This window comes from Onychomys torridus, chromosome 1 (genome assembly GCF_903995425.1).
Source record: "Onychomys torridus chromosome 1, mOncTor1.1, whole genome shotgun sequence".
Taxonomy (NCBI): Eukaryota; Metazoa; Chordata; class Mammalia; order Rodentia; family Cricetidae; genus Onychomys; species Onychomys torridus.
The window spans coordinates 153,560,702-153,574,912 of NC_050443.1; positions in this window are offsets into that span (position 1 = coordinate 153,560,702).

The following is a 14,211-nucleotide window of genomic DNA, read 5'->3' on the forward strand; positions in this document are numbered from 1 at the left end:
TTCACCTTTTTCCTTCTATGCACTTGCGCGTGTAAAACCTGGATTTGTTACTCAGTGCCACAGGGAAGAAGGTTAAAATAAAAACAGGACTGATTGGCTAATATTTTTATGACAAGGGATCAAAAGTTTCTCCAAGAAATGGAAAGCCAAAGGACAGATATATCACTGCTTCCACCTTACATGAGGGCAATTAACCTTTGAGATGGTGTATTCATCTTACAGAAACCAGGTGGGCCCCCTCAACAATGACAGTAACCACCACTAACCACCTGGCCGGAGCCAGACTGAGGTAATAACCAGCCACATAATACTTTGACTAAGGCTGCTTAATTATGCACACTCTTTCTCCCTACTCTATTTAAACTTAAGGCTTATTTTGGTGTCCTGAAGATGACTTGGGGTCCACTGTACCCCTTTATCAGTACTTCTCAATGTGATCATATTTATGAAATCTCTTCTTTTTCTAGCTTTTTACTATTACTCTCTTTTAATTGACCCATGGGAATTGGCAGAGCCAAGCTTAATTGGGATTTTCAAAGTAGAGGCTTCTGGTATTACTACGACCGGGCCACCACAACATTCTGCTCAGTTATATAGGCATTTAGCAGCTCCTTTTGAATTAGAAAGTGGTTTTGGGGTCCACCCTGGAACTCCCATCTGGACCAGAGGTGAGTGCCCTTGGGTCCCACCGCTGGACACAGGCCACTCCGGGAGGACCTCACCAACTTGGCCCCAGTTTCCTGCCAATCTGCAGGCCCTGCGGGAAGGCTCCCCTTTTCTAAGACTGCAGGCAGACACTGTAGTCTCCAAACCCTGCCCCCACACCCATCTGCTGGAGACCCCAGCCACTTCCTGAGTCTCAGAGACCAGCCCCAAGCTTCCATCCTGCCCTGGAACTCCCATCTGGACCAGAGACCAGAGGAACTCCCATCTGGACAAGAGGAGCTCCCATCTGGACAAAATAAGGAGACATCAGGGACTTCCCGAAACTCAGAGTCCAGCCCCCCAGCTCCTATCCGGCCAGCACTCTCATCTGGACCAGCACTCCTATCTGGCCCAGAGCTTCCATCTGGACCAGAGAGAGGCTCGCTAAGTCTGTCAACTCTCTGTGGACCAAGTACACTGATAAGACCAAGAACGAACACAACAGGAGATGGGCAGATGTCAAGGCAGAAGTACATACAACAAAATAAAGAGCAATACAGCATCACCAGAACCTAGCCCTTCTCCAACAGCTAGACCTGAACATCACAGAATGGAAGAAGAAGAAGAAGAAGAAGAAGAAGAAGAAGAAGAAGAAGAAGAAGAAGAAGAAGAAAACAACCTTATAAGTAACATCATGAAGAGGCTAGAGCCTTATATAGAAGAAATCAAAAATAAAGTAGAGGAACAGAGAAACAAAAAAATGGGAAGAACGCTATAAAAAACTAGAGGAAAGGACAATTAAAGCAGAAGAAAACAATAAACCCTTGAATGAAAATCATGAAAAAGCAAGGGACACAATCCAAGACCTGAAGAGGAAAATAGAAAAAATGAACAAGACACTAGCAGAAGGAATGTTGGAAATAGAAAATCTGAGTAAACAAACAGGAACTTCAGAGGTAAGTATAACCAGCAGAATGCAAGAGATGGAAGAGAGGATCTCTGGTGTTGAAGATACGGTAGAAGAAATAGATTCACCAGTCAAAGAAAACACTAAAACCAACAAAGTCATGACCCAAAATGTCCAAGAAATTTGGGACACCATGAAAAGTCCAAACCTACGAATAATAGAGATAGAGGAAGGAGAAGAATACCAACTCAAAGGCACAGAAAATATATTTAACAAGATCATAGAAGAAAACTTTCCCAACTTAAAGAAGGAAATGCCTATGAAGATACAAGAAGCCTATAGAACACCAAACAGACTAGACCCCCCAAAAAAGTCCCCCCGGCACATAATAATTAAACAACTAAACGTACAGAATAAAGAAAGAATATTAAGGGCAGCAAAGGAAAAAGGCCAAGTGACTTATAAAGGCAAACCCATCAGAATAACACCCGATTTCTCGATGGAGACTTTGAAAGCCAGAAGGACCTGAACAGATATATTGCAGACACTAAGAGACCATGGATGCCAGCCTAGACTAATATACCCAGCAAAACTTTCAATCATCATAGATGGAGTGAACAAGACCTTCCAAGACAAAACCAGATTTAAACAATACTTATCCACAAACCCAGCCCTACAGAAAGCACTAGAAGGAAAATTCCAACCTAAGGAAGGCAGATACACCCATGAAAACACAGGCAATAGATAACACCACAGCAGTAAACCCCAAAGAAGAGAAGTACACACACACTATCACGAAAAAATAAAAATAACAACAGTAGCAAACAATCACTGGTCATTAATATCCCTTAATATCAATGGACTTAATTCACCTATAAAAAGACACAGACTAACAGAATGGATATGAAAACAGGACCCATCTTTCTGTTGCATACAAGAAACACACCTCAAATTCAAAGACAGACACCTCCTAAGAATAAAAGGCTGGGAAAAGACTTTCCAATCAAATAGTCTTAAGAAGCAAGCTGGTGTAGCCATCCTAATATCCAGCAAAATAGACTTCAAACTAAAGTCAATCAAAAGAGATGATGAAGGACATTACATACTTATCACAGGAAAGATCCACCAAGATGAAGTTTCAATTCTGAACATTTATGCCCCAAACACAAGGGCACCCACATATGTAAAAGAAACATTACTAAAGCTTAAATCACATATAAAACCCCATACATTAATAGTGGGAGACTTCAACACCCCGCTTTCACCTCTGGACAGATCAGCCAAATTGAAACTTAACAGAGACATAATGGACTTAACTGATGTTATAGCTCAAATGGACTTCATTGATAGCTACAGAACATTCCACCCAAACAAAAAAGAATATACCTTCTTCTCTAAAATCGACCACATACTTGGCCACAAAGCAAATCTCAACAGATACAAAACAATTGGAATAACTCCCTGTGTTCTATCAGACCACCATGGTTTAAAGTTAGATTTCAACAACAGAAAAAACTACAGAAATCCTACAATCTCATGGAAACTGAATAATGCTCAACTGAATCACCAATGGGTTAAGGACGAAATAAAGAAAGAAATTAAAGACTTCCTAGAGATCAATGAAAATGAATATACCACATACCCAAACTCATGGGATACTATGAAAGCAGTGCTAAGAGGGAAATTCATAGCACTGAATGCCCACATAAAGAAGGTGGAGAAATCTCATGCTAGTGACTTGACAGCACACCTGAAAGCCCTTGAACAGGAAGAAGCAAAGTCTCCCAGGAGGAACAGATGCCAGGAAATTATCAAATTGAGAGCTGAAATCAATAAAATAGAAATAAAGAGAACAATACAAAGGATTAATGAAACAAAGAGTTGGTTCTTTGGAAGATCAACAAGATAGACAAGCCCTTATCCAAACTAACCAAAAGACAGAGGGAGAGCATCCAAATTAACAAAATCAGAAATGAAAAGGGGGACATAACAACAGACAATGAGGAAATCCAGAGAATCATCAGGTTATACTTCAAAAACCTGTACTCCACAAAACTGGAAAATCTAAAAGAAATGGATAATTTTCTGGATAGGTACCACATACCTAAGTTAAATCAAGACCAGGTAAACCATTTAAATAGTCCAATAACCCCTAAGGAAATAGAATCAGTCATTAAAAGTCTCCCAACCAAAAAAAGCCCTGGACCTGATGGTTTCACTGCAGAATTCTACCAGATCTTCAAAGAAGACTTAATACCAATACTCTTTAAATTGTTCCACACAATAGAAGCAGAAGGTATATTACCAAACTCTTTCTATGAGGCTACAATTACTCTGATTCCTAAACCAAACAAAGATGCAACAAAGAAAGAGAACTACAGACCGATCTCCCTCATGAACATTAATGCAAAAATACCCAATAAAATTCTGGCAAACAGACTCCAAGGACACATCAAAACAATTATCCACCATGATCAAGAAGGCTTCATCCCAGGGATGCAAGGGTGGTTCAACATACGAAAGTCCGTCAATATAATACACCATATAAACAAACTCAAGGAAAAAAAACACATGATCATCTCACTAGATGCAGAAAAGGCATTTGACAAAATCCAACACCCCTTCATGATAAAGGTCTTGGAGCGATCAGGAATACAGGGAACATACCTAAACATAATAAAGGCATTCTACAGCAAGCCAACAGCCAACATCAAATTAAATGGAGAGAAACTCAAAGCAATACCACTAAAATCAGGAACAAGGCAAGGCTGTCCCCTCTCCCCCTACTTATTCAATATAGTACTTGAAGTTCTAGCCATAGCTATAAGACAACATAAAGAGATTAAGGGGATACAAATTGGAAAGGAAGAAGTCAAGCTCTCCCTATTTGCAGATGACATGTTAGTATACCTGAGTGACCCCAAAAATTCATCCAAGGAACTGATACAGCTAATAAAAACCTTCAGCAACATTGCAGGATACAAGATCAATTCAAAAAAATCAGTAGCCCTCCTATATACAGTAGACAAACAGGCTGAGAAGGAAATCAGAGATACATCACCCTTTACAATAGCCACAAATGCTATAAAATACCTTGGGGTTACGCTAACTAAGCATGTGAAGTACCTGTATGACAAGAACTTTAAGTCCCTGAAAAAAGAAATTGAAGAAGATGTCAGAAAATGGAAAGATCTTCCATGCTCATGTATAGGCAGGATTAACATAGTAAAAATGGCCATCTTACCAAAAGCAATCTACAGATTCAATGCAATTCCCATCAAATTACCAACACAATTCTTCACAGATCTGGAAAGAATAATACTCAACTTCATATGGAAAAACAAAAAACCCAGGATAGCCAAAAGAATCCTGTACAATAAAACAACCTCTGGAGGCATCACAATCCCCGACCTCAAGCTCTACTATAGAGCTACTGTAATAAAAACAGCTTGGTACTGGCATAAAAACCGACATGTGGACCAATGGAATCGAATTGAAGACCCTGACATTAACCCTCACACCTATGAACATATAATTTTTGACAAAGAAGCCAAAACTGTACAATGGAAAAAAGAAGGCATCTTCAACAAATGGTGCTGGCATAACTGGATGTCAATGTGTAGAAGGCTGCAAATAGATCCATATCTGTCACCATGCACAAAACTTAAATCCAAGTGGATCAAAGACCTCAACATAAATCCAGCTACTCTGAACCTGATAGAAGAGAAAGTAGGAAGTTCTCTTGAACTCATTGGCACCAGAGATCACTTTCTGAATATAACACCAGTAGCACAGACACTGAGAGAACCAATCAATCAATGGGACCTGTTGAAACTGAGAAGCTTTTGTATAGCAAAGGACACGGTCAACAAGACAAAGTGACAGCCTACAGAATGGGAAAAGATCTTCACCAACCCCACATCTGACAGAGGGATGATATCCAGAATATATAAAGAACTCAAGAAATTAGACATCAAAATGCCCAACAGTCCAATTAAGAAATGGGCTATAGAACTAAACAGAGAATTCTCCACAGAGGAAGTTCAAATGGCTGAAAGACATTTAAGGAATTGCTCAAAATCCCTAATTATCCAGGAAATGCAAATCAAAATGACTCTGAGATACCACCTTACACCTGTCAGAGTGGTTAAGATCAAAAACACAGAAGACAGCTTATGCTGGAGAGGATGTGGAGCAAAGGGAACTCTCCTCCACTGCTGGTGGGAATGCAGGCTTGTACAGCCACTTTGGAAATCAATATGGCACTTCCTTCGAAAATTGGGAATCCATCTCCCCCAAGACCCAGCTATAGCACTCTTGGGCATATACCCAAGGAATTCTCAATCATACCACAAGGGCATTTGCTCAGCTATGTTCGTATCAGCTTTGTTTGTAATAGCCAGAACCTGAAAACAACCTAGATGCCCTTCTACTGAAGAATGGATAAAGAAAATATGGCACATATACACAATGGAGTACTACTCAGCAGAGAAAAACAATGACATCATGAGGTTTGCAGGCAAATGGATGGATCTAGAAAAAAATCATCCTGAGTGAGGTAACCCAGACTCAGAAGGACAAACACGGTATGTACTCACTCATAGGAGGATACTAGATGTAAAACAAAGATGACTAGACTGCTACACAACTCCAGGGAGGCTACCTAGAAAACGGGACCCTAGGAAAGACCCAAGGATCACACAATGACAGAGAAATGGGTGAGATCTACATGAACAACCTGGACGACAGTGGGAGTAATGAAGTGCAAGGTTTGAGGGAAAGAAAGCTTAGGGGAGCAGGAGATCGCAGCTGGATCAAGAACAGAAAGGGAGAATGAGGAATAACAGACCATGATAAATTAACAGGATATAGGCAGAGTGCTCGAGAGGTCCCCAGAAATCCACAATGATATATCCTCTGTAGTCTGCTGGCAATGGTCGAGAGAAAGCCTGATCTGACCTAGTCTGGTGATCAGATGACTAAACACCCTAACAGTCGTCTTGGAATTCTCATCCAATAACTGATGGAAGTGGACTCAGAGATTCTCAGCCAGGCCCCAGGTGGAGCTCCAGGTGTCCAACTGTCAAGAAAGAGGAGGGTCTGCAAGAGTGTGAATTGTTGAATCCAAGATTGCAAAAAGCACAGGGACAAATAGCCAAACAAATGGAAGCACATGAATTATGAACCAAAGGCTGTGGAGCCCCCAGCTGGATCAGGCCCTCTGGATAATTGAGACCATTGAATAGCTTGATCTGTTTGGGAGGCACCCAGTCAGTGGGTCCAGGATCTGTCCTTAGTGCATGAGCTGGCTGTTTGAAACCTTGGGCTTACACAGGGACACTTTGCTCAGTCTGGAAGGAGGTGACAGGACCTGCCTGTACTGGATCCACCAGGTTTAAATGAATCCCCAGGGGTGCCTTGATCCTGGAGGACATGGAAGGTGGGAGTGGGTGCAGGAAGGGGGAGGACAGGGGAACCCATGGCTGATGTATAAAATTTAAAACACATGATAATAAAGAAAAAAAAAGCAAAAGAAAAAAAAAAGAAAGTGGTTTTGGTAGAAAAACCTTGCCAGGTCTCTAGTTGATCTCTGAAGTTCCTTCTGTCTAGAAAACTCTTCAAGCAGTCATGGAATTGGTAGTTTAGAACTGCTTTTAGTAGGTTAAGAAAAAAAAGCAACTCAAAACCAGTTTTGTTCAGTTTTTCTAAAAGTCCTGAGTGAGAGGGTTGATCTGAAACAGGCTAGCAAAGCAAAGCATTGCAAGGTGAAATCTTTCCTTAGTGTTTGCCCCACCCTTCCTCACCTTCTCCTCCTCTCTTCCTGACTTGGTCTTTTATTTCCTGCCTCTCACACACCTTTTTGGCTGTATTCCAGCAACTCTGAGCTAGTTCCTTCTTGACAAGGATTTTTCTGTGCTTAGAGTGTTTTTCTTTCCTTTCACTCAGTGAATATGTTTTCAGCTTGGAAATCTAAAATAAAAAAAAAAATCAGCCCCTCAAAGGAGGTGTCCTGCTTCCCAGATTTGCTTTCACTAACTCATTTTTATTTCCTTAACATCTAAGCACTTATCACAATTGTATTAAATTATTATGTAATTAGTAGTTTAATTCTTCCCAGTTTATTAGTTTCCTATGGCTGTGGTAACAAATGATTACAAGCTTAGTGGCTGAAGATAACAGCTTTATGGTTCTGAAGTAGGAAATCCATTTTCCTGGGCTAAAGCCAAGGTATTGGCAGAGCTGCCTCCTCCCAGGCAAAGGAGACATCCTCTCCCTTGCCTTTGCTCGTGTCTGCAAGTCCCCTGCCTTCTTTGGCTTCCCACGTTTCCCTTCTATGACTCCGCCTTTTTCACTTCTTCTCCTTTCTTTTAAGGATCCTCGTCATTACACGGGCTCACTCAGATAATCCAGTGCACTCTCCTGATCTAACTATCCATAATTTAATCACATCTGAAAAGAACCTTTTCCCACTTAAAGTAATTTTTATTAATTCAGGGAAGGAAGATGTGAGCATCTTCAGGGATACATTATTCAGCTTATCATGTACATGTAAGCTCCAGAGGGCTGGAATTTCTCTCCTTATATCGTCTCACTAGTGTGCACTTCTTAGTAGGTACTTGAGTAGTTGCAGAATGAGCTCTTCATGCGTGCCAATGAGACACTCCGTTCACATTGCCGCAAACCAAGCACTTGTAGTCTGTCAGGCAATGAGCCAGGAATTCAGTCATGCTTCTTTTATCTCATAAGAGCCATTTTGTAAGTGAAGAAATGGAGGCCCATAGAAAATACAGGACACTTTCACAGTCCCTAGAACCATTCCAATGGTTAGAATTTAGGCACAGGGATATCTAAGTCCACAGCCTTTTTTTTTTTTTTTTCATTGTTCCATGTCAACAAATCAAATGGTTGATGTAACAGAGCTTCCATCACAGGTGTTCTTCTCGTGTAATTTAAGGGATGGCTTATTATTTCAACATAGAATTCAACCATGGCATTTGCAAATGAATATTGGGAAAGGAAAGATTTTACTTTTACTTCTGGCCCTTTCTGTTTGCAAGTTTTTTAAGTATGTATGAGTATAGTCTTGATTTGAGAGAGATTTTACCAAAAGAACTAGAAGTAGCTAATCTTTCCTGTCACATGGTATTATTTAAGTGGAAGTGTTTCTGGTGAATTTATAAAACTAAATGCCTTCTTCACAAAGACCTGCAAAGTATTCCTGGCCAACATACGGTAGGAGCCTCAGCTAATACACTTGTCTTGTGGGAACCATGACAGCATGCCATCTGCCTGTCTGATAGTCACAACTCAGTGTGAGTTGCTTTTTGCAATTCGACTTATTTGGTCAAGAACAAACAAAATCCCTCTCTGCCACCCCCTACAAGGGAAAGAGATGTGCCAAAACATCCCTCCGCAACTTTATAAGTTTCAGTTAAAAAGAATGTTTCTCTGACTATGAGACTATCACATTTCTATATCTTAGATCCAGAATATCTCCTGAAGATCCATACTATAATTCAAGTTTTGGTCCCTTCCTATTGTGCTATTGGGAAGCAGAGGCTTCTTTAAAAAATGGGACACAGTGGAGGCCTTCAAATCAATTAGATGTGCTCTTGAGGGGACAGTAGGACCCCAGCATTTAACTCTTCTTCTTGTCTTTGTGGTAATTTTGATCTGTCATGTGCTTTTACTGCAATGTACTACCACAGGACCAATGAATAAAGTTCACTGATCATGTACTTAAATCTCCAAACAACAGTATTTTTTTTTTTATAGTAATGTTATAGTAATGGAAAGCTGACTGTGGTGGTGAATCTTTATTCTCAACTTGAATCAATTTAAAATCACCTAGAAGACAAACCTTTTGTCACAGTTGTGAAGACATTTCCAGAAAGATTTAAACAAGGAGGGAAAGACCTACCTTAAATGTTAGTTGCACCATACTATAGTACGTGTTCCTGGACTGAGTAAAGATTAAAGAAGGAGGAAGCCACTTGAGCACCAGTGTTCATCTCTCTCTGCTCCCTAAGTATGGACAGATGTCACCAGTTGCCTCATATTCTTGTTGCCATGTCTGTCTTTCCATGGAAGACTATATCTCTTTGAATCATGAGCCAGGATAAATCTTTCCTTCTTTAAGAGCAACGGTTCTTGGTTGTGGTTCTCTGCATCCACTTCCATCAGTTATTGGATGAAGGTTCTATGATGACAATTAGGGAATTCACCAATTTGATTACTATAGTAGCTCAGTCACTCTCTTGCTAGTAGTCTAAGCTGGGGTCATCCTTGTGGATTCCTGGGAACTTCCTTGGCACCAGGTTTCTCCCTATTCCCATGATGTCTCCTTCTATCAAAACATCTCTTTCATTGCTCTTCCACTTCGAGCCTGTTCCAACTCGACTATTCCCTTACCTTACGGGCTCAAACTCTATCCCTGGTGCATGTGCTGGCTTTTTGGAGCCCAATTCCTATGGTGGGAAACCTTGCACATCCTTGATGCGGGGGAGGGACTTGGACCTGCTTCAATTGAATGTACCAGGCTTTGCTGACTCCCCATGGGAGGCCTTAACTTTTCAGAGGAGGGGATGGAAGGTGGGTTGGGGAGCAGGCTCGGGGGAAGCAGGAGGAGGGATGAGAGGGGGATCTGTGGTTGGTATATAAAATGAATAAATTTCTTAATAAAGAAAAAATGGGAAAAATGAGCAGTGGTTCTCAACTTTCCTAATGGTGCAACCATTTAATACAGTTCCTCATGTTGGGATGACCTCCAAGCATATAATTATTTTGTTACTACTTCATAACTGTAATTTAGCTACTGTTATGAATTGTAATGTAAATATTTTTAGAGGTAGATATATGTTAAGGGGGTCACAACCCATAGGTTGAGAACTATTGCTTAAGAGGCTTTCATTGGGAATTTTTTCACTGCAACAAGAAAAGTAACTAATGCTAACTGACCCACACATGCTCATGATGTAGAATGTATAGATCAACTGCAAATCCCAAACATAATGTTGGTTGGTGATAGTCTGGTAAACATACTTCTCAGTGTTCCTGTTTATAGACAGAAGCACACCCAGATATGAGTTTTATAAAAATGTGATATTTTCAGAGCCCACCAACACCAATTGGACTAAGAGGTGAGTCTTTGTTCTCATAGCTGAATACCCCAGCTGCTAGGCTTTGGGCCCAGGGGCACAACCCTGCACCCCCACATCACCCCCCATTGCAGTCTCAGTTTCAGGCCAGAAGACAGGTCGGAATACCACCATCCCCCATCAGGCCCTGTAATCCATAAGCCCCACTTCCCCCAAACCTACCTACCCTCCAAGACTGCAGCTGCTCCCTCAGACAGAGGCCACCAGTGTCAATTGGATTAAGAGCTGCTCCCTGAGACACAGAGTCCATCAGCACTGATTGAGCCAAGAGCCCTGATTAGACCAAGAGCTCTCATTGGACCAAGAGAATCAATAGGACCAAGAGAGGCTCCTTCAGACATCGACACCACTTGCACCGAGTGGAGGAAAGGATGAGTAGACACCAGTGCAAAAATACAGTCAACAACATAAAGACCAACATGGCACCATCAGAATCTAGTGGTTCTATATCAGCAAGACCAGAACATCCCAGTGCAGAAAAAACAGAAGAAATTGACCTTAAAATTGACTTTAAGAAGATGATAGAAGCCTTTAAAGAGGAAAAATTCCCTTAAAGAAATCGAGGAAAAGACAAAAAATTGGAAGAAATCAATAAATCTCTTAAAGAAAGCCAAGAAAAGGCAATTAAACAGGTGAAGGAAACAGTTCAAAATTTTAAAACTGAAATAGATACAATAGAGAAGACAGAAATTGAGGGAATCCTGGAAATGGAAAATCTGAGTAAATGAACAGGAACTACAGATGCAAGTATAACCAACAGAATGCAAAAGATGGAATAGAGAATCTCTGGCATTGAAGATATGATAGAGGAAATAGATTCATCAGTCAAAGAAAACACTTGAGCCAAAAAAGTCATAACACAAAATGTCCAGGAAATTTGGGACATCATGAAAAGACCAAGCCTAAGAATAATAGGGATAGAAGAAGGAAAAGAATACCAACTCAAAGGCACAGAAAATATATTCAACAAATTGTAAAAGAAAACTTTCCCAACCTAAAGAAGGAAATACCTATGAAGATACAAGAAGCTTACCGAACATTAAATAGACTGAATCCAAAAATATCCCTTCCACATAATAATCAAACCACTAAACATACAGAATAAAGAAAAATTATTAAGAGCTGCAAAGGAAAAAGACCAACTAACATATAAAGGCAGACAGACTTATCAGAATAACATCTGACTAGATGTAAAGCAAAGAATAACCAGACTACAACCCATAGCTCCAGAGAAGCTAGCTAACAAGGAGCACCCTAAGAAGAACACATAGATTGCCCAGCAAAGGAGAAATAGATGTGTAGTTAGAGTTTTCCTGCCTGGTCCAGTCAGGACAAATCTCTCTTACCCGCCAGTCCCACAGTCGCTCAGACCCAACCAAGAAAGCACACAGAAACTTACATTGTTTACAAACTGTATGGCTCTGGCAGGCTTCTTGTTATCTACTTTTTCTATCTTAAATTAACCCATTTCTGCTTATCTATACTTTGCCACATGGCTTGTGGCTTACCAGTGTCTTTACATGTTGCTTCTCATGGCGGCGGCTGGTGGTGTCTCCTCCCAGCCTTCCTCTTCCCAGCCTTCTCCTCTGTCTTCTACTTCCCAGAATTCTCTTCTCTCTTGTCCCGCCTATACTTCCTGCCTGGCCACTGGCCAATCAGAACTTTATTTACACAGAGCGATATCCACAGCACTTCCCCTTTTCTTTTTTTTTTTTAAGGAAGGTTTTAACTTTTACATAGTACAATTACATATAACAAAACAATTATCAAGCAAGAATTACAGTTACAATATTAAAGAAGATATCCTATCTATCTTATATTTGTGAGTCTAAGGTTTTATATCTAACCTATCTTTTATCATAACTGAGGAAATTATAACTATCTAGTCTTCAACCATATCAAAGACCTCAGAAGGATATAATATTACCTGAGAATTGGGAGAAGGATGTAAACATTTTTCAGGAGTCTTGCAAGAGTAGACAGAGACAGCCTGGACAGTCACCTAATGTTCCTTTGTAAAGTTGGGGCATCTGTTTTTAGCCCACAGGGCTAGAGTCTCTTGGTCACTTCTCTCAGTGTCCTGTAGAATGTCTGGCAGTTTCTTCTGGTTCTTCTTCTTTTGCTCGTCGCTTCTGAGATTCTAAGGCTGGGAAGAGGAAGGCTGGGGGGAGACACCGCCAGCCGCCGCCATGAGAAGCAACATGTAAAGACACTGGTAAGCCACAAGCCATGTGGCAAAGTATAGATTAACAGAAATGGGTTAATTTAAGAGAGAAGAAGTAGATAACAAGCAGCCTGCCACGGCCATACAGTTTCTAAACAATGTAAGTCTCTGTGTGCTTTCTTGGTTGGGTCTGAGCAACTGTGAGACTGGCGGGTAAGAGAGATTTGTCCTGACTGGACCAGGCAGGAAAACTCTAACTACATAGATGAGATCTACATGAGCAAATTGGGGAGCTTTCATCCAGTACTGATGGAAGCAGATGCAGAGGTCCAGGAGTCTAATTGATGAGAGAGAGGAGGGATTCTATGAGCAAGGGACGTTGAGATCATGATGGAAAAACATACAGAGATGGCCAGCCAAACTAGTGGAAACTCATAAACTGCAGACCAATAGCTGTGTATCCCCCATGGGACTGGACTAGGCCCTCTGTATAGATGAGACAGTTGTTTACCTTGAACTGTTTTGGGGGCTCCCTGGCAGTGGGATTAGGATCTGTTTCTGGTGTATGAGCAGGCTTTTTGGAACCCAGTGCCTATGGTGGGGGACTCCCAGGCAGTGGGATTAAGATCTGTTTCTGGTGTATGAGCAGGGTTTTTGGAACCCAGTGCCTATGGTGGGACATCTTGTACAGCCTTGGTGCAGGGAGGAGGGGCTTGGACCTGCCTCAACTGAATGTACCAGGCTCTACTAACTTCCAATGGGAGACCTTGCCTTGGAGGAGGTGCGAATGGGGGAAGAGTTCAGGGGGGGGGGGGAGGCTCAGGAGTGGCAGGAGGGAGGAGAGGGGGATCTGTGGTTGGTATGTGAAATAAATAGAAAATTTCTTAGTAACAAAAATAAAAAAGTGTGATATTATTCTTCATAGTGAGTTCAAAACCTAATTTTCCATCTAATATCTTGTAATTATTTCCCCGTCAGTTTATTTAGATTTATTTTAAATGAGAGTACTATGACTCCTTTAGAATTTCATTAATTTTAAAAATATTATTTAATTATTTTATTTTATGTGTATGGCTATTTGGCCACTGAGTGTATACCTGGTGCCCACAGAGGTGAGAAATAGGCATTGTATACCCTGGAATTGAAGTTATGGATGCTTGTGAGCTGACATGGTTGCTAGGAATCAAATGTAGGCCCTTTGCCAAAACAAGTACCCTTAACTGCTGAGCCATCTCTTCAGTTCCTAGGCTTTCATTTTTATGGGAACCTTAACCTTTTCTACTATTTCTTTCTTTTTCTGAGACAGGGTTTCTCTGTAGCTTTGGAGACTGTCCCGG